The following is a 27430-nucleotide window of genomic DNA, read 5'->3' as shown; positions in this document are numbered from 1 at the left end:
GGAAGCAATTGTTTAGTCTAGTATGAAGTTGAAGAAGGAAGAAGTCAAGCTTTCCAACCCTGTCATTAGCTAGGTAACCTCTAATGGAAGTCATTCATGAAACTAATAAGTTCTCTTCAAGGAAATCACAAAAATGGATAATTATATTAGGCACCAAAGTTCATGAGGAAGAAAATTCACAACAAAACAACTTTGATCTTTGCTCCAGGCTCTGCTTAATGGTCTGAAAAACTAATAATCATTAATTCTCACAAAAGATGTCATAAGACTAGAGCTGTAACGTTCAAATAATATTACACATTTTCTAATGAGCGAAAGCCACTTTTAATCATTTTGAAACCAATTACCACAAAATGCATTATTTTATTCCTGTAATATCTTCGCTACAAGTCTTTCAAACATGGACAGCAATTTCACTTCCCAGGATATACCCTGAAAACACAGAAGTTGATTTTGCATTCAGATCTCATTCCACCTAACAGAATAATGACATTTTTTCCTACTCGTTCTGATGTAGAATTTTTGAAAATTTTCTCTTAGAATTTCCAAAATTCAGAATTATCTACTAATAATTCTACTTTAGAATACCTGCAACCATACTTATAGATGATGTTTAAAATAGATCTCTTCTTCCTTGCTAATGCCTAGGGAAGATGGTGTAGCCATAAAGTAGAGGGACTTTGATAGGAAACGGTTTTCACAATCTGTCTGAACAGATTTGGCAGGAGAGGGAATACTCACCCATAGTATTTCCATCCCCACCCCTGCGAGTTACAATCCACATTATCTCATGATTCTACCTCTTACCAAGGAGTGTCTGTATACACAGAGCTAAGGGGATCTGGAGAATTCTGAATGGAGATTAATTATAAAATTATTAGTCAGAGTACATAGTTTATAAAAATTTTGTCTCCCCTGGCAAAGAAGTTGATATTTTTAACTCTCAGTTTTGTAAACCTTTAGTTGGAGGCTGAGACAGCAATATATGGAAAAGATTTCTAATCCTAGGAAACATCTGTCAATGCAGGGGTACAGAAGACAGAAAAGGTGGTTGGGGTAGCCCCATAAACAAGTGGAAAAGACAGGAAATGAACTCTAGGCAAATGAACTGAAAGTCTGGACCCATGCCAGGTTCTGACTCTCTCATTCCATATATCAGATTTCCTCCCAGCCGAATATATAAAAGTAAACCACCCCAGTATCAAACAGCCACATGGAATGCTTCCTCTTCTGAATTTGCTGAGGACTACCTCTGTCTACAGAGTTGCTTGACTTTGTAATATTCCCAATTGTAGACTCTTCTCCTGTAATCACGGAGTCAAACCATGGAGAGAAATCCAAATAACCATATATTTTTACATCTTTAATCTACTGCCCCTAGTTTTTAGTCAAAATAATAGAAATGGAGAGAAACATCAAGTTACAAGTAAGTGAAAGACAAGCCCCTCTCCTTTGATCATCAATAATTTTTACCCAGTTTTGGAGGTAAATCTATACTCTTTGGGTGTTGGGGGAGGAAATTTGAGACTTGACATCACATCTACTACATACTATTTTTTTTAACCTACATTGAGATTTTAAAAGATTTAAAAACATTTTTTATAGAAATAACAGAAAAACTTCAAAAACTTTTTACAGAACCAAAACCAAAATACTCTTGAAAATTTTTTCTGAAGTATGTTTTACTGTTTTATAATGTGTAGTAGAGCACACAGAGTCACAGAAACATCATTCTTTCTTTTGCTTATACTAGTTCTCAGTATCTCAGTATAAAAGATTAAAATTTCAATCCTCTCAAGATTCAATTCAAATCTTCTAATGAGAAATTTCATTTCAAATTATGCATTGCTCTTTTTATGTAATTCTAGAATGAAAATAAAGAGGCCTTAAGAGATGAGATCTAAACAATTCTCACGTTTCCTTAAAAGTAGATGGCAAAAGCACCTGAAAGTAATGGTAATAATGCTATTTAATATAGAAGTTTGAGAAAAGTACTTCCGTAAGTGTTGTATATCACTCTAATACCCTTTAAACTAATAGCTGAGTTCTCATTCTGTAGGAAAGCAGTGCCATTGAAAGCCAATTCTCTTCTAGTTATCAGTGGGTTTCAAAGTCAGATTAATACCATAAATTTTAAAGACTGCCTTATTTTATTACCTCTCTGCAGATTGTGAGCTCCTTCAAAAATAGGAAGCAGTGATTATCTTTATAACCAACTCTACATTCTAACTCCATGCCTGGCACATACTTGTATATATCAAGCCATACATGAAAGTATGGCAAGTGTGTCCGAAACTGGGTTTAACCGATTTGGAAAGGTTTATATTGTTATTTGAATGATTATCATTTAAAATACAAGTTCTCTTTTGTTATAACCTACCCCCTATCCTTGTACCAGATAGTCCTTTTCAGCCTTATTCTATTCAATTACTGGTATTTCAAAAAAAAAAAAAAGTAAAATAAAAAAGTTGGATGCCTGGGTAGCTCAATAGGTTAATCGTCCAACTCTTGATTTCAGCTGAGGCATGATCTCAGGGTTGTGGGATGGTGACCCACGTTGGGCTCCATGCTTAAGGATTCTTTCCTTCTGCCCCTAGTCCTACTCATTCATTCTCTCTCTCTCTCTCTCTCTCTCCCCCTCTCTCTAAAACAAATTAATATTTGAAAAAAATCAGGAAGTCAGAACATCGGTTGGCATTTAATTGATATGGGAAATATATAAAACAAAGAAAATAAAAATATTAGTCAATTTTCTATCAATGAAAATAAGTATTTTAGTAATAGATTGGCTAACTTTGATATTGCCTATTAAAAAACTATTTAATTTCAACACGGTCAATTGATTTCTATGTCTACTAATCTGTGAAGCTGCTACAGAGAATTCATTTTTCTAGGAATGCAACATCATTCTTAAAGTATCTTTCATTATAGAGTATAGTAACATTTATGATGAAAAAAAAAGCAAGGAAAACGCTTTTTCTGTCTTTTCTGTCTTGCCTGACTGCTACTGTCAGTATCACCCTTGATTCAACTTTTACTGCTCTAATTGCCATTAAACACATGTTGGGGAATGTCATTAAAAAGACATGAAAGCTGTCTCACCTGTGAACTGGACAAGGGCATTTAGAGGCCCTTCACATTCTTCCCTGTCCTTAGAGTGTGGATTCCACTTACCTTTCCTGCTCCCAAAGGCTACTCCAAGGTCATAAATTTGAGACAGTGATGTGCTAATGAAATCTGAATAAACACAAGACAACTCTCACCTACCAACCTGGAATGGCCTGTCTCTATCTTTAGTCTCCCCTGCCCTGAGTACAGGGGCCAATTCCAAATTGGGAAAGCTCCCAAGAGGGTTGCAAACCAACAATACACATGCTGATTTGATATTCTGGCCAGACTAACCCTGAGTCATATGGTGGTTATCTATAAAATGTCTTGTCAGAGGATGAATGGAAGAAAAGAATGACTGGAAAAACAAATTTGTTGGGTAAAAACATATGAAGACATATAAAACAGCAAAGAATAACTTTATTTGAAAGGATAAAAGGATGACTTTTTTTGCTGAAACTAAAGAAAATAAGAGAAAAAGGATGCGCAACAAGATGCTTACATGCTACTTTTCTTCTAAGCAAGCCTATCACAAGCCATTCTGTTAAGCTTTCAAATCTTAAACACATCAGCAGCAAACCTGAAAATATTTTTACTTGATGTATTTAGAGGTTAAAAGAGTTTAGGTGGTCCTGGGGGGGTATTCAGAGTTCTTGTTTTAATATTTATTCACTTCCAGATGATTGGAGGACCAGTAATAATTCATTTTTATAAGAAAGGAAATTATCCACTCTGATAAACCCAAATTCTAGGCTTCGGATTCTGCTCTCTATATATTATCTCCTAATGCTATAAACATGAATCTCAGAGGTCTTATAATTCTTTCTCATTTCAAATGAAGGCAAATGATTCTGAAATGGATTCACTACATTACTTATATCTGCTGAGCCAAGGGATCTGAAAATACTGCTATATCAACAAATAGAATTATTACAGCTCATTACAACTATATCATGAAGTACCTAGCACCTAGTACTTGCTGCCGTTATTGCATTTAAGAACAAAGTATCTACCTGGTGATCATCGCTACTTGGGTGAGCCCCAGGCATCTCATATTCAGTAAATTTTAAAATAGAAGTAATCTGTTGTTCTGCTAATCTTATTCCTGCATTCTCTTTGAGAAAAGGATAGTAATGGCTTCTATCCAGTCATGAAGTCAAAGCTCTGAAGTCACCCTCAACTTTCTATTCTATTCATTCCATTCACCCCCAAATTCAGCTTGTCACTAAATTTAGTTGAACCATCTCCTAAATCCCTCTCATATTCACACTCTTCTACCCAATCCTATCACTGCCATAGCTCAGATTTCCATGGTTTCTGAAACAGTATTATTTTCTTCCCTTTCAATTTTCATCACAAACTGATAGAAGTGTCTTTGGTTGTTTGTAGTAGGGGGTGTTTAAAGCTTACTATTCCTTACCCATGTGGGGGCTTTACGATACATTAAACTTATGTTTAAAAATGAATCATCCAAAAGCATGTATCTCTTTTCCTTTTTTGTCACATAGGTGACAATAAAAGATTAAAATATATAAAAACTTCAGAATAGGGATGCCTGGGTGGCTCAGTGGCTGAATGTCTGCCTTTGGCTCAGGGTGTGATCCCAGGGTCCCAGGCTCCCTGCAGGGAGCCTACTTCTCCCTCTGTGTCTCTGCCTCTTTCTCTGTCTCTCTCATGAATAAAAAAAAAATCTTTAAAAAATAAAAACAAAACCTTCAGAATCAAGGAAGCAACATGAAAGAACCTAAAGTGGACAGTAAACTTATTCTGAAGAATGCTTCACAGATTCCAGACTGAAAAGTGTTGGGAGCAGGAGTGGGGAAGGGCAGCAAGGACTATGCCAAGAGAAAGGAGCTGAAAGCAAGAGGATGATTTACTATCTGAATACAATAGGTCCCATTCACCACCATACACAGTTAAACTGTCACTGTTTCAGGAAGGAGACACAAGGTTTATTCTCATGAGAGATTAAATCTGAGAGGTATAGACTCCAAAACTCCAGGAAAATAGTGAGCATGAGATAAAAACAGCAAAGTTAAATAAAATCCTAATATGAACTATTGAACTATCAGACTGCTTACTCAATCTACTTCTACAGCCACAAAAGTAGGCAATGCCTCTTAAAAGCTATTCAGTTAATGTGTTGAGAAATATAGGTGAGAAAAACTTCCCAGAAGTCAGGACAGGAAGAAAAGGGCTGTCCACTCTCAAGTTAAAACAATTCCACAGAAAGGAACAAAATTTGTGGAAAATAAATCAATTCAAGAACTTTAGGGGAAACAAAAGTTACTACAGACAAAAAACATTTCCAAATATGAATATACTCCCTCCTTCCCACTGCCCCCCCCCAAAAAAAAAGTTTAAAAAGTGACTGTCATATGGATTCCTTCTCAGGAAGTTACTGATCTCCATGATTACAAAGAACTAATTCCTAAAAGAGATCAAATCCAGGCAGCATATGAGAGTAAAGGGAATTCCTAGGATGGTTGCCAATGGAAATCCTAGGAAAAGTGATGGACCAGGGTTCCAGAGCAATAAGCCCAGGACCAATAATACTGATAGTTGTCTTATTGGTATAATGGTACCTATAGGGAAGAAATGATTGGGACATAAAGTTTTAAGCAAATGAATGAATAAAGCAATTGATAATTCTAAGTAAAATGAAAGATGTTCAAGTAAATAAACTTAATAGAATTCTCTTGGGTTTGTAGTAAAAACTATATTCATATCATGATAAACATAAGTGAGAACTATTTTAATTAAAATGTGAAATATACAGCAATGGAAAGGTGAGTAAAGGAGAAATATGTTGAGTTTAATGGTTATCTACTATAAAAACTATTAGATACTAATTAATATTGAAAACCAAGGGACAGCATTATAAACCATTATTGTGGTACATGAAAGCCAAGATACTTTTGAGAGATTTCTGTGAAATTAAGTTATTAAAAGAGAGAAATAAGGTCTATTCTAATTCCATTACATGTCTTTTAGATCACGGATTAATACAATACATTCTTGAGCTCCATAGTGCTGGAAAAAAAGAAAAGTGCCCTAGATCCTTTCAGGACTCTTGATCTTTTGTACATGACACAAATCAAGTGAAGGATGAGGGAGGAAAAATCCCCTGGATCGCTACAGGATTAATTTATTCAAACGAAATAACAGAAAAATACTCAACATGCAAAAGTCTTTTGAAGAAAATGAAGGAAAACCACAGAATATGCTCAAAGCTGAGGCAGACTGCCCTTTGGAAGAGGTACCACAGGAGGCAGAAAGAAATTCTCAACCTTCCAAAGAAGGTGTAAGCTCAGAATCAGAAGGAATTCTTAAGAGGGCTGACCAGATCTGATCAGGGGTTATAAGAGGACACTCAGGAGGCTTTTGAGCTGAAGAAATGATAAGAGGTAGAGAGGAGTTAGAAAGGCTTAGGGAAGAGAAAAAAGAAGTAAGTTTGTGATGATGCAGTAGAAACAAAGACATGTATGCAGTCATCCTTATCCTGTGTGCTTTAGGCTTTGATTTTTTTTTTCTTGGTCTGATATTAAAATCTGGCTCTTGCTTTCTTTCTGTTAGTATTTTCTGGTTTATCTTTGACTTTCATTTTACTTTTAATCATCTGGTGAAATTATATCTTAGGGAGTTTCCTCATTATCAGAATCTCATCAGATACTGTATTTTGACACATTCTTTGAGTGTTTTTCAATTGGAAAGTTTTACACACATATGCATGAAATTATATTCATTCTATGTTGCAAAGTAAAACATAACAGGTTGCAAAGCAGTATATTTAGTATCAGCTCACATATGTAGGATTAAATCTCAAATCGTGGGTACATATGCACATATGTGTACATACGTCAAAAACTTAAGTGCTTATTTCTGTGTCATGCGAGTTCCTTTCACTTATATAGATTTTTTTCATGAATATGTGTCACACACATACACAAAATTAAGGCTTTATAAGAGTCAAATAATTTGCTATCAGCTTATTACTGTAATGGAGGCATCTAAACTCTTGATGGAAGAACTATTAAAAAAAAATGTTTTTTTTTTTTTTTTTTTATCTCAAGTTATCTCTGGATCTCTTAGCCAGAGGAATAAAACTGACATTTCAGAGAAAAAAAAATACATTCTCTGAATATGTTATTTTAATGATAAATTAGTACAACTTTGTAGAGTGATAAATTGGTTAACCAAGATGTTTTACTTCCCTAATAGATTTAAAGATTTTATATGCAGAGGCAACATCTTACATGTTTCCCATGTAGTCAATATTTCCAGCACTCTTCATTCCTTTTGTGTAGATTTCTATTTCTCTTTGGTATGATTTTGCTGTTTCCTAAAAGACTTCCTTGAACGTTTCTTTGATTGGGGTTTCCTAATGTCTTTTACGCTCTAGCTGCTTTTAAGATTTTTTTCAGAAGTATAAAAAACAACCAAAATCATACGTAACCATAAAAGACCCCAAATAACCAACACAATCCTGAGAAAGATGATTTCAGGCTACTATTATAAAGCTAGAGTAATCAAAATAGTATAGTGGTAGCATAAAAACAGACAAGGAGACTAATAGAACAGAATCAAAAGCCCAGGAATAAACCCATGCATATATGGTAAAATTTAGTTGACAATATATAAGAAAGCCAAGAGGGGATCCCTGGGTGGCGCAATGGTTTGGCGCCTGCCTTTGGCCCGGGGCGCGATCCCGGAGACCTGGGATCGAGTCCCACATAGGGCTCCCGGTGCATGGAGCCTGCTTCTCCCTCTGCCTGTGTCTCTGCCTCTCTCTCTCTCTCTCTCTCTCCCTCTCTCTGTGACTATCGTAAATAAATAAAAATTAAAAAAAAAAAAAAGAAAGCCAAGAGTACTTAATGGAGAAAAGAGTCTCTTCAATAAATGGTGCTGGGAAAATGGGATATTTGCATCTAAAACAATGAAACTAGACCACTATCTTAAAACACCCACAAAAAATAAACTCAAAATGGATTAAAGACTTAAATGTGAACTCAAAACCCATAAAACTAAAAGAAAACTGAAGAAAAAAATCTCCTGGACATTGGTCTAAAAGGCTTTTTTTGGATAGGACACCCAGAGCACAAGTAACAAAATAACAAAAAGTACAAGTATATCAAACTAAAAACTTTTGCACATCAAAAAGAAACTACAAACAAAATGAAAAGAAAACCTATGTGGAAATATTTGCAAACAATGTATACAATAAGGGTTAATACCCAAACTTCATAAAGAACTCCTACAACTCAATAGCAAAAAGCAATCAATTTAAAAATGGACAAAAAAAAATCAAGATTGTGGAGTGGGGGGATCCTGAGCTCACAGGGACATAACCTACAATGACATGTAGAACCATCTCTGAGAACAAATTCTAGAGGAATTGATTCAAACCAATTAAGGATATAAAGAAAAAGCCACATTGAGATGAGAAGAAGAGGCAGAGACAGTTTTGCCAGGACCCACACCTCTGGTTTGACAACACACAAGGACGAGGACCTCCCTGAAGAAGAGTCCCAAGGTCTAAATTGGTCTTCAAGGCCCTCTGGAGAGGCACTGTAAGGCAAACATCTATAAAGTCTGTCTTGAAAGCAAGTGGAGTTTTGTTCAGGAGAGCTAGAAGGCAGTAGGAAATGGAGACTCCACTCTTATGAAATGTGCATACAATTCCACTTGCTCTGAGTCCCAGTACACAGGCAGCATTTTGAAAAGTACCTTGGATACATCTGAAGAAGATCCACTGACTAATTTTAGGGTATATGCCAGGATAGTGATATGTTGGAATAATCTTCAGGGACAGAAGCACTGGCAGGCATCTTCTTCCGCCCCACTCCCCTTTTATCTAGCTGGCCTAGCACTGGTGAGCAACATTTTTGACACTCTCCATCTACTGTGCTAGCACCATTTACCCAGCACCAAAGCCCCTTCCAAGCAGCCCCCTTCCCCAGCACTCTTGGCAGGCATCCTCAACCAGAACCAGAGACCCTCCTAAGTGGTTCCCCACTCTAGTGCTCCTGGTAGATAGCCTTAGCTGCCACCAAAGCCCATCCCAAGCACCATCATCCATCCTGCGGAGCCAGCACCACACTCTAAAACACCTATCAAAGTCACAGCCACATCTCATGGCAAGCTGTTCAGTATGCCTACATAGTTTCAGCCAGGTCTCTCAGCTAGATGGGCCAGTTGTCAGTTCTGCTCACAAGCATGGCCATAGTTATGGCTAGACCTTGCAGACAGCCATGCCAGGAAACAGCTCTGCATACAAGATTCCACGTCAATCATGAACCAGCCACAATAGAAGAGTGTACACAGGTCACACAAGGGACAATCCTGGGGTCCTGGCTCAGGTAAGCAGGTGGATTTGTACTATTGGGCCCCATAGGATACCTTCTGCATAAAGCCAGTCCTTCAAGACTGGGAGATCTAATTTATCTACCTAAATCACAGAAACAGAATTAGGCAAAATGAGGAATATGCCCAAATAAAAGAATAAAAGAAAAATCTAAGAAAAGAACAAAATGAAGTGGAGATGGGCATACCATATAAACAGTTCAAAGTAATGGTCATAAAGATGCTCAATGAACTCAAGAATGTGCCAATATAGTGAGAACTTCAACAAAGATAGAAAATATAAAAAAGAACCAGTAAGGGCTATAAAATACAATAACTATACAATGTCCTAGAGGGAATCAATAGCAGATCAGATTGGCAATCTACAAGACAACAGTAGAAATCAACAAATAAGAACAGCTAAAAACTTTTATGAGGGTATTTTAAGGGAACTCTGGATAACATTAAATATCCTAACATTAAATTTATAGAGGTTTCAAAAAGGGAAGAAAAATAGCAAGGGGTTAAAAACCTATCTGAAAAAAATAGCTGAAAAATTCCCTTACCTAGGGCACCTGGGTGGCTCAGTCATCAGCAGTTAAGCATATGCTTTTGGCTCAGGTCATGATCCTAGGGTCTTGGGATTGAGCCCCACATTAGGCTCCCTGCTCAGTAGGGAGTTTGCTTCTCCCTCTCTCTCTCCCCTGCTTGTGCTCCCTCACACTCTCTTGCTCTCAAATAAGTAAAATCTTTTTTAAAAATTCCATAACCTGATGACAGAAACAGACACCCAAGCCTAGAAAGCAGAGTCCAAAATAAGATGAACCCAAAAGAGACCTATAGCAAGGCACATTACAATCAATGTGCCAATAGTTAAAGAGAAAATATTAAAAGCAACCAAGAAAAAAACTAGTTATAATATACAAGGGAACTACCATAAGATTCTCAGGTGATATTTTAGCAGAAAGTTTACAGGCCAGAAGAGAGTGGTAGGATATATCAAAAAGTACAAAGTAGGGGATCCCTGGGTGGCTCAGCAGTTTGGCGCCTGCCTTTGGCCCAGGGCGCGATCCTTGGGGTCCCAGGTTCGAGTCCTGCGTCGGGCTCCCGGCATGGAGCCTGCTTCTCCCTCTGCCTGTATCTCTGCCTCTCTCTCTCTATGTCTATCGTGAATAAATACATTTTAAAAAAATCTTAATAAAAGTGCAACGTAGTGGGCCACCTGGGTGACTTAGTCAAGTGTCTGACTTCAGGTCAGGTCATGATCTCAGGCTCCTGGGATCAAACCATGCTCCCCACTGAGTGAGGAGCCTGCTTATACCTCTGTCCCTTCCCCTGCTTGTTCTCTGAAATAATAATTTTTAATTTTCAAGGAAAGGTGCAAAGTGCCAGAGAGCAAGAGCACAAGAAAGAAAACTGTCAACCAAAGGTACTAAATCTGTCAAGGTTATCAGAATTAAATGGAGGGATGAAAGAGTTTCTCAAAGAAAAGCTACAATTTCATCAACGCCAATTCAGCCTCAACAAATGTTAAATCAATATACTCCTTTAAACAGGAAAAAAAAGATCATAATTAGATATTAGAAAATTATGAAAAAAAGAAATATCACTAGTAAAGATGAGCATATGTTAAATATAGTAGAGCAATCATGAACAAAGCTACTATGAAGGTTAGAAAACAGAAGTAGTAAAAATCATTTAGACCTATGGCAATTACTTAAGGGACACAAAATAACAAAATAACATCTAAAACAGGATATCAAAAATATAAACCATGGTGGAGGGAGGGGGAATAAAAATGTGGTGCTTTTAAAATGCACTTGGACTTACACAACCATCAACTTAAAATAGACTGCTATATATAGGATATTATATATAAACCTCATAATGACTACAAACCAAATATACCGGTAATAGATACACACACACACATACACACACACAAAAATATAAATAAAAGAATATAGACAGAACACTAAATCACCAAATTCTAAGGGAAGAGAACAAGAAAGAAACATAACTACAAAAACAATCAGAACGCAACAAAATGGCAATAAGTATGTATCTATTAATAACTACTTTAAATGGAAATGGACTAAATGCTCCCATCAAAAAACATAGGGTGGTTGAATTTTAAAAAGACTCATTTATATGCTGCTTACAAGAGACTCCCTTCAGATCTAAAGACACATACAGAAAGAAGATAAAGCAATAGAAAAAGAAACAAACAAAAAAAGCTGAGACAGTAATACACATGACAGAATACACTTTAAAACAAATACTACCAAGAAACAAAGAAGGGCATTACCTAATGATAAATCAATCCTAGAAGATTTAACATATAGATAATTATCTATATACACAACACTGGGGCATCTAAATACATAAAGAAAATATTGCTCTAAAGAGAAATGGACAGTATAAAATAGTAGGGGACTTTAAACACTCCACTTTCATCAATGGAAGTAATGATCATCCAGGCAGAAAAATCAGTAAAAAAAACAAAAAAATAAAAAATAAAAACAAAACAAAACAACAAAACAGCAGCCTTAAATGACACAGCATTTAATATATATTAAATATATATATTTAATATATACAGAGCATTTAGATAGATTTAATATATACAGAGCATTCCATCTAAGAACAACAGAATACACATTCTTTCAAGTGCACACGGGGCATTCTCCAGGACAGATCACATGTTAGGCCACAAAATCTGTCTCAATAAATTGAAGACTGAAATCGGAAGTAACAAAATCCAAAGTTAGTAGAAAAAAGTAAAGATCAGAGCAGAAATAAAGGACAAAAATTGAAAAGATCATTGAAACTAAAAGCTGCTTTTTTTCTGAAAACAAAATGAACAGACTTTTACCCAAACTCATCAAAATAAGGGAGGTTCCAAATAAAATAAAAAATATTAAAAAGTTAAAACTGATACCACAGAAATGCACAGGGTAGTCAGATATTACTACAATGATATGTCAACCAATGAGACAACCCAAAAGTGAATAATTCCTAGAAACATACAATCTTTCAAGACTGAATCAACAACAGAAAATCGGAATAAAATGATTAGTAATGAAATTGAATCATCAATCCAAAAACTCCCCAAAGTCCAAGACCAGATGGCTTCATAGGTAAGTTTTAAACTTTGAAAGAGTTAATGCATATGCTTAAACTATTTTAAAAAATTCAAGAGGAAGTGATGCTTCTAAACTCATTCTATGAGATCAGCATTACTCTGGTAACAAAAGTAGATAAAGACACTAAATAAATAAATAAAAGAAAGAAAGAAAGAAAGAAAGAAAGAAAGAAAGAAAGAAAGAAAGAAAGAAAGAAGGAAAGAAAGAAAAATAGAAAGCAAACAAGCAAAACAAAATACAGAAAATTGCAGGCCAATATCTCCTGATGAACACCATTGTAAAAATCCTGAACAAGATATTAGCAAACCAAATTGAAAAATACACTAAAAAGATCATACACCACAATCAAGTAGCATTTATTCCAGGGATACAAGGATGGTTCACTATCTGCAAGTCAATCAATAGGATATACCAGATTAACAAAGAGGAGGATTAAAATCATTAACCCTGTCAACAGATGCAAAAAATGAATTTGATAAAATTTAACCTTCATTTACGATAAAACCTCTCAAGATGGTACAGCAGGAACACACTTCAAACATTAAAGACCATATATGACAAGATCATAGCTATTGTCATAACCAACAGTGAACAGCTGAAAGTTTTTCTCTAAGATCAGGAACAAGACAAGGATGTTCACTCTTACCACTGTTATTCAACATAGTAATAGAAGTCCTAGTCATAGAAATTAGACAAGAAGAAGAAAAGGCATCCAAATTTGGGGGGGGGGGAATATAACTGTTACTATTTGCAGATGGCATGACACTAGATACAGAAAACCCTGGAGATTCCATCAAAAGGACTGTTAGAATAAATGAGCTCAGTGAAATACCAGGATACAAAATTAATACACAGAGATCTGTTACATTTCCATCAGTAATGAAGTAGAAGAGAAATTAAGAGAACAATCATATTTACAATTGCATCAAAATACCTAGAAATAAATTTAAATACAGAGGTTAAAGACCTATGGCTTGAAAACTATGAGATAGTGATGAAAGACATTGAAAACAACACAAATAAACACCAAGTTATACCATATTCATGGACTCGAACAATATCATTAAAATGTCCATACTACCCAAAAGCAATCTACAGATTCATACATTTCCTATCAAAATATCAATGGGATTTATCAAAGAACTAGAATAATCCTAGTATTTGTATAAAACCATAACAAGCCCTGAAGGGCAAAGGTATCTTTAGAAAGTGGAACAAAGCTGAAGATGTCAAACTCTAATACAAAATACAGTAATCAAAACAATATGGTAGTGACACAGAGAGACATAGATCAATAGAACAAAATAGAAAGCCCAGAAAGAAACCCATGTTTATATAGTCAGTTAATCTTTGACAACAGAAGAACATACAGTGATATAAAGAATGCACACAACATGATAGCAAAACCTCCCACAAACTACCCAATTAAAATTGGGCAGAAGACCTAAATAGTCCTTTAAGATTTTATTTATTTATTCATGAGACACATACAGAGGGAGGAAAGACATAGGCAGAGGGAGAAGCAGGCTTCCTGCAGGAAGCCAGATGTAGGACTGTATCCCAACCACTGAACCACCCAAGTGCCCATCATTCCTTTAAAGACCAACAGACAGCCACAGACACATGATGATTCTTAACATCACTTATCACCAGGAAAATGCAAATCAAAACCACATGAGATATCACCTCAAACCTGTTACAATGGCTATTATCAAAAAAGACAGTAAATAACTAGTGTTAGTAAGAGAAAAGGAAAAACATTTTTCCCAAGAAGATATACAAATGGCTAACAAGTACATGAAGAGGTGCTCAATATTGCTAATCACCAGGGAAATACAAATCAAAAATCATAATGAAGTATCAACTCACATCTGTTAGAATAGTTCTCAAAAAGATAAGTGATAGCCAACACTGGTGAGGACAGGGAGGAAAATGTACCCTTATTACCTGTGGGTAGGAAAATAAATTGATACAGCCACTACAGAAGACATATGGATGAAGGTGGTCAAAACTTTGTTTTAATAAGTACAAGGGAGGTAATGTAGGATGACTATAGTTAACTAATAGTTAACTAATTTTTTGGTAATCATTTCACTTTATATGAAAGCCAAGTTATTATGCCATACTGCTTACACAGTGTTATATGTCAATTATATATCAAAAAATATTTAAATAAAAATTCAAATATATCAACTGAGGGAAGATGAAATATTTATTATTTTGAGTCACTCTATGCAAGAATGGGAGGTATCTTTTTATTCAAAATGCTTTTTTGAGGCCTGGGGGTATAGCTCGTGGGTAGAGCATTCGACTACAAAATGCTTTTTTGTTAAAAAATATTTGGGTCTGTCAGGAATGTCAAACTACATTTTAAATTTTATTTTGGGGCCTGCATGAGTTTATAGTAATATAACATGCAAAACAGAGATGATAATATACACCACATATTCTGCAGAAAAAAAAAGACATATCTTAAATGCTAATATGACTCCTATAGCTTTAAAAAAAAAAAAACCCTGTAATCTGACCAATGCCTCTGATGAAATTTTGTCAATGTCAGCTGTAGAGGGATGCTTTGGGCAGCTAGAAAATGCCAGAAATACAGGATTGTTTTCTTTCTTAGATCTTCTTCTCTGGGCTCTGCAGGGAGCCAGATCTTTACCACCTAAACTATAATATTTCTTGAAAGACAAACAGCTTCTCTCTTCTTGAACTTGCTGCTTGATATAAGCAGCAGAGTCAATGATCTGAGATAAAAATCTTTCAGGATAGAGTGGAGAAGAAAAAAATAGTAAGTTTTGTAGCCTCTGTAATGGAATAACCAGACTCTGGATATATTGATAAAAATTTACATATACACACCCAACCTTTTTGCTTTCCCATACATACATACATACCTAGTACAGAGGATGACAGAAAATAATTGATCAAGACACAGAATAAGGTCTGAGGGACAAAACAAAACATAGCCACCCTCGCTAAAGAACCTTTAGCAAGCGCCCTATGAAGAGTGGTGTTCTAAGCCAAAAGCACCTGGATACATTAGATTTCTAATTAGTTGTCATGTTTGTTTAGAAAACTGTATCCATTGCTGATACTTAAATTATTTTGAAAATACTGTTTATTACAAGTACCAGATTGAGAACCCAAAATGGTTATATGAAAAAGTGCAAATCTGATTAGTTACTACTGTCCATTAATCCCAGGTTCAGGGATAGACAGACTGCAGCTAGTCTATCTTCATTCATTCTTCTGGCTCTCTGATACTCCTGATAGGTCAGGGAGTGTCTCCAAAAATCACCGGTAGGTCAGAAGTAGTGAGGTTCAGGTGAGTTCTGCAGGCCTAGACACAAAGTTTTGAAATTGTATCTATCTTGGGTCAGAGGACCATCCAAAGATGCTGACCTCACTTCTAGATTCAAGTCTGCTTCTAATTTACTCTATGACCAAAAATAAACCCTTGCTATATAGTTTTGCTTTACTTTTTATCTAAGGAAAATGACACCTGTGCTACTCTACTAGAATTGAATAAAATAAGACAATAAACATGAAAATATATTAAAGAGAATTAAAAACACTATAAATATAAGGGTCTCTAGAGTGGGCTGATTGCACTCTTGTTTTCCAGCACATGCCAGTGTCCTAATTAGGAAGAGAGGGAACAATTAGATAGCTTTCAGACACATTTGTCATGGAACAAAAATATTTTCAGTGGCTGAGTCACTGTTCTGACCATGGTTGTAGGTATGTACAAGACCATTTTAAAGGGGCTGGAAAAAAAATCTGTGTTCCACCAGTTGAAGAGATTTCCAAGTCCCCATAACCTGGCCAACAGGGTTCAGGATGAGGCCATCCCCACACAGCTGGCAGGGGAAGCTGAGAAGATGAAGAGGTTGCATCAGAGGGAAAAAGGCTCATTCTGGAAAAGATTCTGTAGACTCAGAAAAATAGTATTATATTTAATTACAGAACCAATATAATTAAAGGCTTCATTTTTATGCCTGTCCCTTTTGGGACATATTTTCTGAGTTCATGGCCATGAATATTATTTTCTGAGGAACTCAATACTTGGGAATATTTTGCAGCACAGAGATTTGCGAAATACGTCTATACAGAAGCCTCAAGTGAGATTTCAGGCAGCTGAAATCATTGAGTGGTCCATACTGCAGCTAACACCACCACCATTGCTCGCACCAGGAACTCTGCCCCAGCTGTTTCTCTGAGTCTGAGGTTGATTTTGGGGAAACAGAGCCCAGGAGAAATTGGCCATACTGGGGATATGAGTCTTTTAGGACCACGGTGTCTCATCTCATGTCACTAGAGGACATGTCCCTTTTCTGCACCTCTGTCAGTGTTGGAATATAGATCTTATTTCAGCCACAAGTTACTATGAATATGCTTGGGGTCAGGAATCTTTTGTCCCTTGTGCTATAATTTCAGTCTTCTGAGTATGGAAGTGGAAGGTCTTATTTGCTTAAATTAAGATTTCAGTCATCAGCAAATGCAGGTGGGGGGCAAGTCCCATTGCCCTTGAGCCTCACCACTTCTGGGGAGCCCAGCCTCCAGAGGGAATCAAGTTTAGTCACTTAGGTACTTGAGGGTCATTAGGGGTACACAGGTAGAAAGAAGGGGCTTTCAAGCTCCCTCCAGAACTGGCGGAGGGAGTGGCCTGCTGGCCTCCGGGAGTGGCCAAGTCTTCCTCAGAGAAGCTCTTGTGACAACAGACTCCCTTCTGTCCCTGTCTGGTAGCCAGCTCCCCACCTCCTCTGTGCTCATCTAGGCTCCTCAGCTCCCCCCCCCCCCCAGCCTCCACTTCCTCTCTCCCTAAGACTTCCCTAAGGTCTCAGAGCCCATTCTCACCTACCTCCTCAGGGCCTCCCAGCGGTTTTAGTTTCTCCACCCACTCATGCTTCCTCGCGGATTTCTAGAGCTGTCCTCATCAGCCCAGTTATCCACAGGTGCTTGGGCTGGAGGGCCATAGCTCCAGCTTGCAATGCCTGGATGCTAAAGTGCAGAAGACGGAGCAGGGGAAGGCAGAGGCAGGGTCTCAAGTGGGAGCGAGCAAACTGAGATCTGGCCTGGCACAGGGAAGATTGGGAGTGGGAGCCCCAGTCATCAACAGGGCATCAGGCTACAAGTGTATGCACACGTGTGCGTGGGGGAGGGGGTGGGGAGCACAGGGGAGAAGAGCTGTTGGCAATATTTACGGGTCCTGGAATACCTAACACAGAAGAAAGAAAGATCTAAAAACTGTTTTGGCGAAAAAAACACTACCAATTATATTGTTTATAGTCTTCCTTCAATCACCAAATACTCCACTTAAATACAAAATATAATACAATAAACTTACAAAAAATTGCTCATTTGTGTTGTTCAATTTGCTTATGGTGTTCTTTGATATAGCTTTCTTCATGTTTCTTGTGCTTTGCCAAAAGGGAACATTTGTGGCAGATTTAAAAAAAATTTTAATCCTTTTGATTCTTTGTGGAAGAGATTATGAAAATGTGTACCTGTCCTGTCTTGACTTTCTTTTAATGGTGCTCGTTCATTAAAATTTTCCTCCAATTTAACCCTGAGGGGGTCCAGGATCCCTTTTCCTTTGTTCTATGCCACTAGAAACCCAGAGCTGAAAGTGTTTTATTAATGATTTATTTGCTAATCTTTTCAGGTGTCCTGATAAGATTATAATTTGTCAACCATACCTCTGACAGCAATAATTGAGATAAACAAATACCTATTTTCCATTATCCCATTGTCCTATGTGTATTTATTGAATGATGACTCTGTTGAAGGTACAATGAAAAATTTCAGGTATTAGGGCTCAATTTATTACAAAGCAAAAAATGAGTTATTGTTTATTGGCACATATCTCAATGAGATTGTTCTCAAGCAGGCAGGAAGATTTAGAAGTTCCTCCTCCATGTCAATGCATTTGAAAGTCAGTCTTATAAAATGATAAAAATAGCAGCTACTAATTATTAAGCACTTACTCTAGCAGACAATGCAGTGCAGAGTTGAATGTACTTTTCAAAAAAATTCTTTAATTTTTATAACGACCTTAAGGAAATTATCTCAATATCTTTTTAAAAAGATTTTATTTATTTATTTGGTCATGAGAGACACACACAGAGAGAGAGGGAGGGAGAAATATAGGCAGAGGCAGAAGCAGTCTCCACGCAGGGAGCTGAGGCGGGACTCAATCCCAGGACTCCAGGATCACACCCTGAACCAAAGGCAGATGTTCAACTGCCGAACCACCAGGCGTCCCTCTCAATATCTTTAATAAGAAACCTGAGTTCTCCTGAGATCACATAGCTAGTAAAAGAGTGAAGTCAAGATTCTAAGAGAGAACTCTCTTATTCCAAAGTCTTTTTAATTTCACCTAAAATTTTTACATAATGTAAAAGAAATCATCCTTTAGCCACTAAAAATTAATTGAACCACTACTGTCATTACCTCAATAGGCAGTTGAGGTAGTTAAATCACCTGCAAATAATGTTTCTTCTTGTTTCTCAGCGAAGATTTGGGTACAATATCCTGAATTGAGTTCTTCTAAAGTGGAAGGAAATTAATGTTTTATTATACATCTACGAAATAGGAGACAGCATTTCACGGTTGCTATCTCATTTATTTTTACCCAGACCTTGTAAGCTGTGTGGTATTATCTTCATTTACAGATAAGAAACAAAAGCTCAAATAGATGATTCCCCATCAACCCGTAAGTGGCAAAGTCTGTGTCTGAAGAAGATGCAAGTAATTATAAAGTCAGTGTTCTTTCAATAGCATCCCACTGTGTGCTATTGCAGCAAAGATGGAGTATGAATGATACTAAAAGGATAATAGTTCTTAGTATGTAACTTAACCTTCTGATATTTAGCCACTGAAATATAATTATGTCTTTGGCTTTTTAGTTAATTCTAAAGTGCTGATGGGAGGGTCATTTTTAGTTACCTAAATTCTGAAACCCACACCCTGCTTCTTAAGGCAAATATCTGAGGCCCTATCACTTACTGGATATATTAGCGCCCAACACACACACACACACACACACACACACACGGGTGCACACATGCACACACAAATCTAGATCCAAAATGGACCTCCTCAAGGAGACCAAAATCATATTATCATAAATTGGATACAAAATATATAAAAAGAATGAAGGGTTTTATTGCACAAAAAGGGCAATATAGAGCGATGGAAATAATATGATGATCAAAATATCCATAGTCTTTTTCATTGAATTTGAACAGATTCTCACATTTTTACATAAGAGCAAAGCGTTAAAAATATCCAACAAAAACCAAAATCTATAATAAATATTACTTCATGTAATAGTTAAGATAAAGTAAGATTGTGGATTTGTTTTAGAGACAAATAACCCCAATGGAACAGAAGAGAGAGCCTTCAACAGAACCCGTATAAACATACATGGTTTAAGACAGAGGTAGCATCACAAATCAATAGGGAAAGAATGGAAGATTGAAAAACTTATGCTGAGACAATTATATATATATATATATATATATATATATATATAAAATAAAATTGGATTTCCATTTGATGTTATTCCTTTAAAAGTTTATAAAAATTAGGGACTTATAAAAATTAAAATTCTAAAACTTTTAGAAGAAAATTTAAGGGATGATATGGCCCTACTACATCTCGTAAAGGAAGAAAATGTTGTTATACTACAGTAAATGCAAACCTTAACAAAAGTCACCTCCAAAAAGTGGAAAGAAATGTCACAGAGTAAGAAAAGATACAATTAGCTAATTTAAATGATGAAGGATTATAATCCGAAGTATAATCCAAAGTATAATACAAATTTCTGCAACTCATAGATAAAACAAATAGTCTATTACAAAAAGGACAAAATATGTGAATTTAGTATTCCATCAGACTGGCATAAGAGAACTATTTAAAAAGTTGGCATCTACTTATGCAGTTTTATATGCTGCCAGTGAAGCGTAACTGGGCTAAATTAAACTTTAGGATGTGATTTAACAATATCAGGTTAGATTGAAGATGTGAATTTCCATGACTGAACAGTCACATTCTTTCATATATCCCTTAGAGGATTTCTTCTATGGAGACATGTACAAGAATGTTTGTAGAATACATACATAAGCAGTAAAAATTAAAGAAATATAAGAAAAAGATAAGTATTAAATACAGAATAATGGTTGCTTACCAGGAAGGGAGATGAAAGCGGATGGATGGAGACACACACAGGCTTCAATTCTATCTGCAGTATTTTATTATTTAAACTGGATCATAGGTGTGTGGATACTCATTACATTCTTCTTTTACATTTTATGTATGAATAATTTTTACATTAGAATAATTTATAATATTTTTAAATTAAAGAACCCCAAATTGGAGGATATATAAGAAAGAGCGAGAGGTTTGTCTTATAAAAGTGGTATGCCCTCGGGCAATATCCCTTAATGCCCCTGAGTACTTTTTAATCTATAAAAATGTTATTTTGTTTTCAAATAAAATAATAAATACATACAAAACTATATGATGTTCTATACAATAAGAACAGATATGTTTTTTTCTTGAAAGAAATATTATTCACTTTGATCAGGAAATAGAGTTTGCTTTGGGTCCAACAAGATAAGATTTCAGCTTTGAAAGGCTTAAATTTTAAGTTGATAAAAGTGGGTTATGCTCAGTCACCCTGCTGCATCCCTAGGGAAAAGTGTGTGTCAGGGTGTGTGTGTGTGTGTGTGTGTGTGTGTGTGTGAGAGAGAGAGAGAGACTGTACAAGTGCATGTGTGTGTCACTGTGTGAATGTGTTATATTAGTGTATGTACAAGTTAGTCATTAAATAGCCATCATGGTTGGACCCCAGGTCTGTGATGGGCATGAAATAATCACTGCTAAACAAAACACTGATGGAAAGATCTTTCTCAGACTGGTACCCTGAGAAACTGCCAGACCATGAACTTCAGTCACAGAGCACAGGATTTGCCTTCTTTCCAGAACAACAGGTGCCATGGCTAGGCACAGGATTTGCCTTCTTTCCAGAACAACAGGTGCCATGGCTAGGAGTATTGATCTGCTAAAGCCGTCTTCCAGCAAGATAAAGAATCTTCCAGCAAGATTCTAGTACTGCATCTGGCCAAGGGATCTCTTGTCTCCAATAGTGACATAAGGGCTATGGCAACAACAGCAGCAGAGAATACTGCTCTTTAGGAGAACTAATCAGATTTTCTTTATTTCCCTTCTATGAGGCAAGAATCACCAGGACTGAATGAACACTCCCGTGATTCTTGTTTTAAGCACATGAAGAGAGCAGGGCAGAGAGATGTAAAGAAGGAAAGACATTTTTCTTTAGAGTAGAATGGACAATCAAGTGTTTAATTTAAACATTTAAAATGATGTGCTTTTATTTAATACTCCAAGCTGAGAAAGTAGAAAATATCAGATATACACAGAACACATATTTATTATAGTTGACACACAATGTTACAGGTATGTAACATAGTTTCTAACTCAACAATTCTATATGCTCACAGCAACTCTATGCTATGTTCACCATGAGGGTAGCTACCATCAGTCACCATTATGGTGACACTAGCACTATTACAATATAATTCACTATATGCCCTATGTTATACCTTTTATTCCTATGACTTATTCATTCCATAACTGGAAGCCTGTATTTCCCACTCCCTTTTACCCATTTGCCCATCCCCTCAACCCTTCACCTTTCTGGTAACTATCAGTTTGTTCACTGTCTTTATAGAGCTGATTCTCCTTTTTATTTATTAATTTATACTTTAGATTCCACATCTGAGTAAAATCAAATGTATTTGTCTTTCTCTGACTTATTTCACTTAGCATAATACCCTAAAGGTCCATTCATGTTGCCATAAATGGCAAGCTTTCATCCTTTTTATGACTATGTAATATTCTATCACTATTCTTTATCCATTCATATATCAATGAATACTTGGGTTGCTTCTATATTGTAAATAATGCAGAAAAAACACATGGTACATTTATCTTTTCAAATTAATGTCTTAATTTTCTTTTGGCAAATACTCAGGAGTAGAATTTTTGGATCATTTGGTATTTCCATTTTTAATTTTTTGAGGAACCTCAATACTGTATTCCATTGTGGCTATACCAATTTGCATTCCCATCAACAGTGTACAGGAGTTTCTTTTTCTCCACATCCTCATTAGCACTTATTATCTCTTTTATTTTTTATGATAGCCATTCTAACAATTTTAAGGGGATATCTCATCGTGGTTTTAATTTACATTTCCCGGATAACTAGTGATGTTGAGCATGTTTTTGTGTGTCTGTTAGCCAGCTGTATGCATTTTTTGGAAAAATGTCTATTCAGGCTTCCTGCCCAGATCGCTTGTTTTCTTGGTGTTGAGCTGTATGTGTTCTTTATGTAGCATTGTATGTCAACTATACTCAAATAGGTAAAGTAAAATAAAACAAAATATAATAAAAGTACCTGTATTTAAAAAATTAAATTAAAAATGAATTCCAAGATATTATATTTTAATAGTATTATACATGTTTTTAAAGTTAATTTTCCTTTTTTTAAAGATTTTATTGGGGATCCCTGGGTGGCTCAGCAATTTAGCGCCTGCCTTCAGCCTGGGGCGTGATCCTGGAGACCAGGGATTGAGTCCCATGTCAGGCTCCCGGCATGGAGCCTGCTTCTCCCTTCTCCTGTGTCTCTGCCTCTCTTTCTCTCTCTCTCTCTCTCTCTGTCTCTCATGAATAAATAAATTAGTTAATTTAAAAAAAGGATTTTATTTATTTATTCATGAGAGACACAGAGAGAGAGGCAGAGGCACAGGCAAACAAGAAGCAGGCTCCTCAGAGGAAGCCTGATGTGGCACTTGATCCCCAGACCAGGAATTGTGCCCTGAGCCGAAGGCAGACACTCAAACACTGAGCCACTCAGGTGTCCCTAGAGTTAATTTTCTAATTATTTGTTTCTAGAATACAGAAATAAAATTGATTTTTGTGTGTTGGCCTTGTATCCTGAGATCTTGCTATATTTGCTTATTAGTTTGTTAAATTATTTTAAATCAATTTTGTAGGATTTCCCACATACATTATTATGTCTTCTTTTAATAAAACAATGTTGCTTCATTCTTTCCAATAATAAAGAAATGAAAATGCATTTATTGTAATTTTTAAAAAATAATTTGTTTTGCTCTTGCACTCACCAAAGGTTAGAGTCTTTCTTCATGGCAGTATATTCACAGGTGTCCCGATATGATTCAAGAGGTAAGGGGAAGCAAGCAGGCGAGTAATGACTATGCATCATGAGAGTGATGTACAAGAACAAGTTCCACAATAATACTGAAGTTTTCAACTTGAAAATCCTCCAGACAAAACACGAGGCTCTCAAGGTGCTTCTGGACACCCTTTGACATCTTCAAAAGTCGGAAAACTGAATTTTAATAAAAATACCGTACCATAAACTCTCTTAGACTTGGCCTCTAGTTTCCAAGTAATTATTTAGGAAGGGTCTGGTAAAAGTTGATATGCATTGCATTTATATGTGGAAGGAAGAATACTGTACTCAAAGCCATAATACTTTCATGTCACTTCATTCATTTCTTTATTTGTATAATTTACAGAAATTTGCTTGAACTCAGTCTTGATTTTCTCACCTATTAAAGGGACATACTAAAATTCCATGTCTTAGACACCTCACCCAGAATGCAATGGGCATCAGAAGAGATAAATATGCAGAAAAATTCTGTAATGCAAAATTACTAAGCAAAGGCAGATGGTTCAATAATTTAATTGACTCACTCTATCAGGATTTTTCAAATTCTGTTCCTTAGTTCACTAGTTACTGAGAAGTAGACTTGTGGGCAAGAGAATGAGGAAGACAAGATGGCAAGGAATCCATGTGGCAGCTGCAATCAATCTGAATTAACTCCACTTTACTTGTCTGTATATTAGAATTACAAATAAGATTTTAGTTATGTTAATTTAGTTTTACTCTATTTAGGAAAAACATATGTTGTTCTGCTTTAAAAATATTTATGAATTACAATCATAAAAAATGGGGATTCTCACTCAGAGAACAGATCAAAGGGGGATAAAAACCTCTATTCTAATACAACAACATAGCAAAGAAGGATGGCAAAAATAGTAAGTAATTATGAACCAGGAAACTGGCTTTCTAGTTTTCCCCTATACTACCAGCCAAGTATAAGACCTTAAGCAAGTCATTTAACCTATACAAACCTCAGTTTCCATACATGTAACATGAAGGAAGTATTCTCTAGTTTCAAAATTATTAATTTTAGTCCTGGAAAAATGATTTAAGGACTTTTAATGCATTGATAAATTTATCTTTAAATAATGATTAAATTCAGATAATCTTAAGCCCTTTCAGTAATTTTGTCAGTGATATAAATTCTGAGCAGGTAATATAAAAGCTTTTTATTTAGCTCAGTTTCATGAATACTGAAGATTTACTAAGGTGTAGGCACTGAGGTAAGCACTAGGAATACAAATAGTACACAATTAAGTCCTGTATGTTTCCACCAAATTAACTATGGCTGGAAGGAATGGCATCCAACCCATCAAAATTAAAAATTGGCTTTTAACAATGGCAAAGCATCATCAAGAGACAAAACTGATACAGTCCTGAACTGGGAATCAAAAGACTCTAGTGTTTTTTCCCATTCTGTTACTCGCTGCCTTTTGGTAGATTGTTTACAGTATTTTATGTCATGGTATGGACCTGTACTGATTATACTAAGTGCAATGGACAGTTGTTGGAAACTTTAAAGCAAATAAGTGACGTGCTCTGACTTCTACATTTAAACCAGAGGAAAGTGTTATCTCTGCCTATGACAGAGTAGCTAATATTAGATTAACCCTCCCACCAGGAACAAATATAAAATTTGGGTTTTAAAAAAGAAGAACTATATGAAGGCATTAGGTAATGACCAAAATATTGGGATTCAAGGGAACAAGATTCCAGACAGAAGGAGAAACACTATAGGAAGCCCAAAATTCTTTATGCAATTTCCCCTACAGGTATTTGTCAATTTCTAAGTTGCACATTTGTGGGCGAGACACCAAGAAACCAAACAGAATTTGAGTTCTTTCCAGTTTTTGAATGGATGCTTGTATTGCGATGTATTTCCCCCTCAGGACTGCTTTTGCTTCATCCCAAAGATTCTGAACGGCTGTATCTTCATTCTCATTAGTTTCCATGAATCTTTTTAATTCTTCCTTAATTTCCTGGTTGACCTTTTCATCTTTTAGCAGGATGGTCCTTAACCTCCACGTGTTTGTGGTCCTTCCAAACTTCTTGTTGTGATTAAGTTCTAGTTTCAAGGCATTATGGTCTGAGAATATACAGGGGACTATCCCGATCTTTTGGTATCGGTTCAGACCCGATTTGTGACCCAGTATGTGGTCTATTCTGGAGAAAGTTCCATGTGCACTTGAGAAGAATGTGTATTCAGTTGAGTTTGGATGTAAAGTTCTGTAGATATCTGAGAAATCCATCTGGTCCAGTGTATCATTTAAAGCTCTCGTTTCTTTGGAGATGTTGTGCTTAGAAGACCTATCTAGTATAGAGAGAGCTAGATTGAAGTCACCAAGTATAAGTGTATTATTATCAAAGTATTTCTTCAGTTTGGTTATTAATTGGTTTAAATATTTGGCAGCTCCCACATTCGGGGCATATATATTGAGGATTGTTAAGTCCTCTTGTTGGATAGATCCTTTGAGTATGAGATAGTGTCCCTCTTCATCTCTTACTATAGTCTTCGGGGTAAATTTTAATTTATCTGATATAAGGATGGCAACCCCTGCTTTCTTTTGAGGACCATTTGAATGGTAAATGGTTCTCCAACCTTTTATTTTCAGGTTGTAGGTGTCCTTCTGTCTAAAATGAGTCTCTTGTAGACAGCAAATAGATGGGTCCTGCTTTTTTATCCAGTCTGAAACCCTGCGCCTTTTGATGGGGTCATTAAGCCCGTTCACGTTCAGAGTTACTATTGATAGATATGAGTTTAGTGTCATCATATCTATTCAGTCCTTGTTTTTGTAAAGAACTTATTAAACTCAACACCAAAGAAACAAACAATCCAATCATGAAATGGGCAAAAGACATGAAGAGAAATCTCACAGAGGAAGACATGGACATGGCCAACATGCACATGAGAAAATGCTCTGCATCACTTGCCATCAGGGAAATACAAATCAAAACCACAATGAGATACCACCTCACACCAGTGAGAATGGGGAAAATTAACAAGGCAGGAAACCACAAATGTTGGAGAGGATGCGGAGAAAAGGGAACCCTCTTACACTGTTGGTGGGAATGTGAACTGGTGCAGCCACTCTGGAAAACTGTGTGGAGGTTCCTCAAAGAGTTAAAAATAGACCTGCCCTACGACCCAGCAATTGCACTGTTCGGGATTTACCCCAAAGATTCAGATGCAATGAAACGTCGGGACACCTGCACCCTGATGTTTCTATCAGCAATGGCCACAATAGCCAAACTGTGGAAGGAGCCTCGGTGTCCATCGAAAGATGAATGGATAAAGAAGATGTGGTTTATGTATACAATGGAATATTACTCAGCAATTAGAAACGACAAATACCCACCATTTGCTTCAACGTGGATGGAACTGGAGGGTATTATGCTGAGTGAAATAAGTCAATCGGAGAAGGACAAACAGTGTATGTTCTCATTCATTTGGGGAATATAAATAATAGTGAAAGGGAATATAAAGGAAGGGAAAAGAAATCTTGGGAAATATCAGGAAGGGAGACAGAACATAAAGACTCCTAACTCGGGGAAATGAACT

The 27430-nt window shown here is 36.2% G+C and overlaps 1 protein-coding gene and 1 pseudogene across 1 annotated transcript in view; one reads left to right on the top strand and one right to left on the bottom strand.

Annotated features, from left to right (window-relative positions):
• The window catches only part of UNC13C (unc-13 homolog C), a 589248-nt gene that overhangs the window by 455608 nt on the left and 106210 nt on the right, over window positions 1–27430 (bottom strand). The window lies entirely within an intron of this gene.
• On the top strand, window positions 6290–6630 carry LOC112916945 (transcription elongation factor A protein-like 8; annotated as a pseudogene).

The sequence above is a fragment of the Vulpes vulpes genome, chromosome 15 (genome assembly GCF_048418805.1).
Source record: "Vulpes vulpes isolate BD-2025 chromosome 15, VulVul3, whole genome shotgun sequence".
Taxonomy (NCBI): domain Eukaryota; kingdom Metazoa; phylum Chordata; class Mammalia; order Carnivora; family Canidae; genus Vulpes; species Vulpes vulpes.
This window is presented reverse-complemented; position numbering and strand designations above follow the sequence as displayed.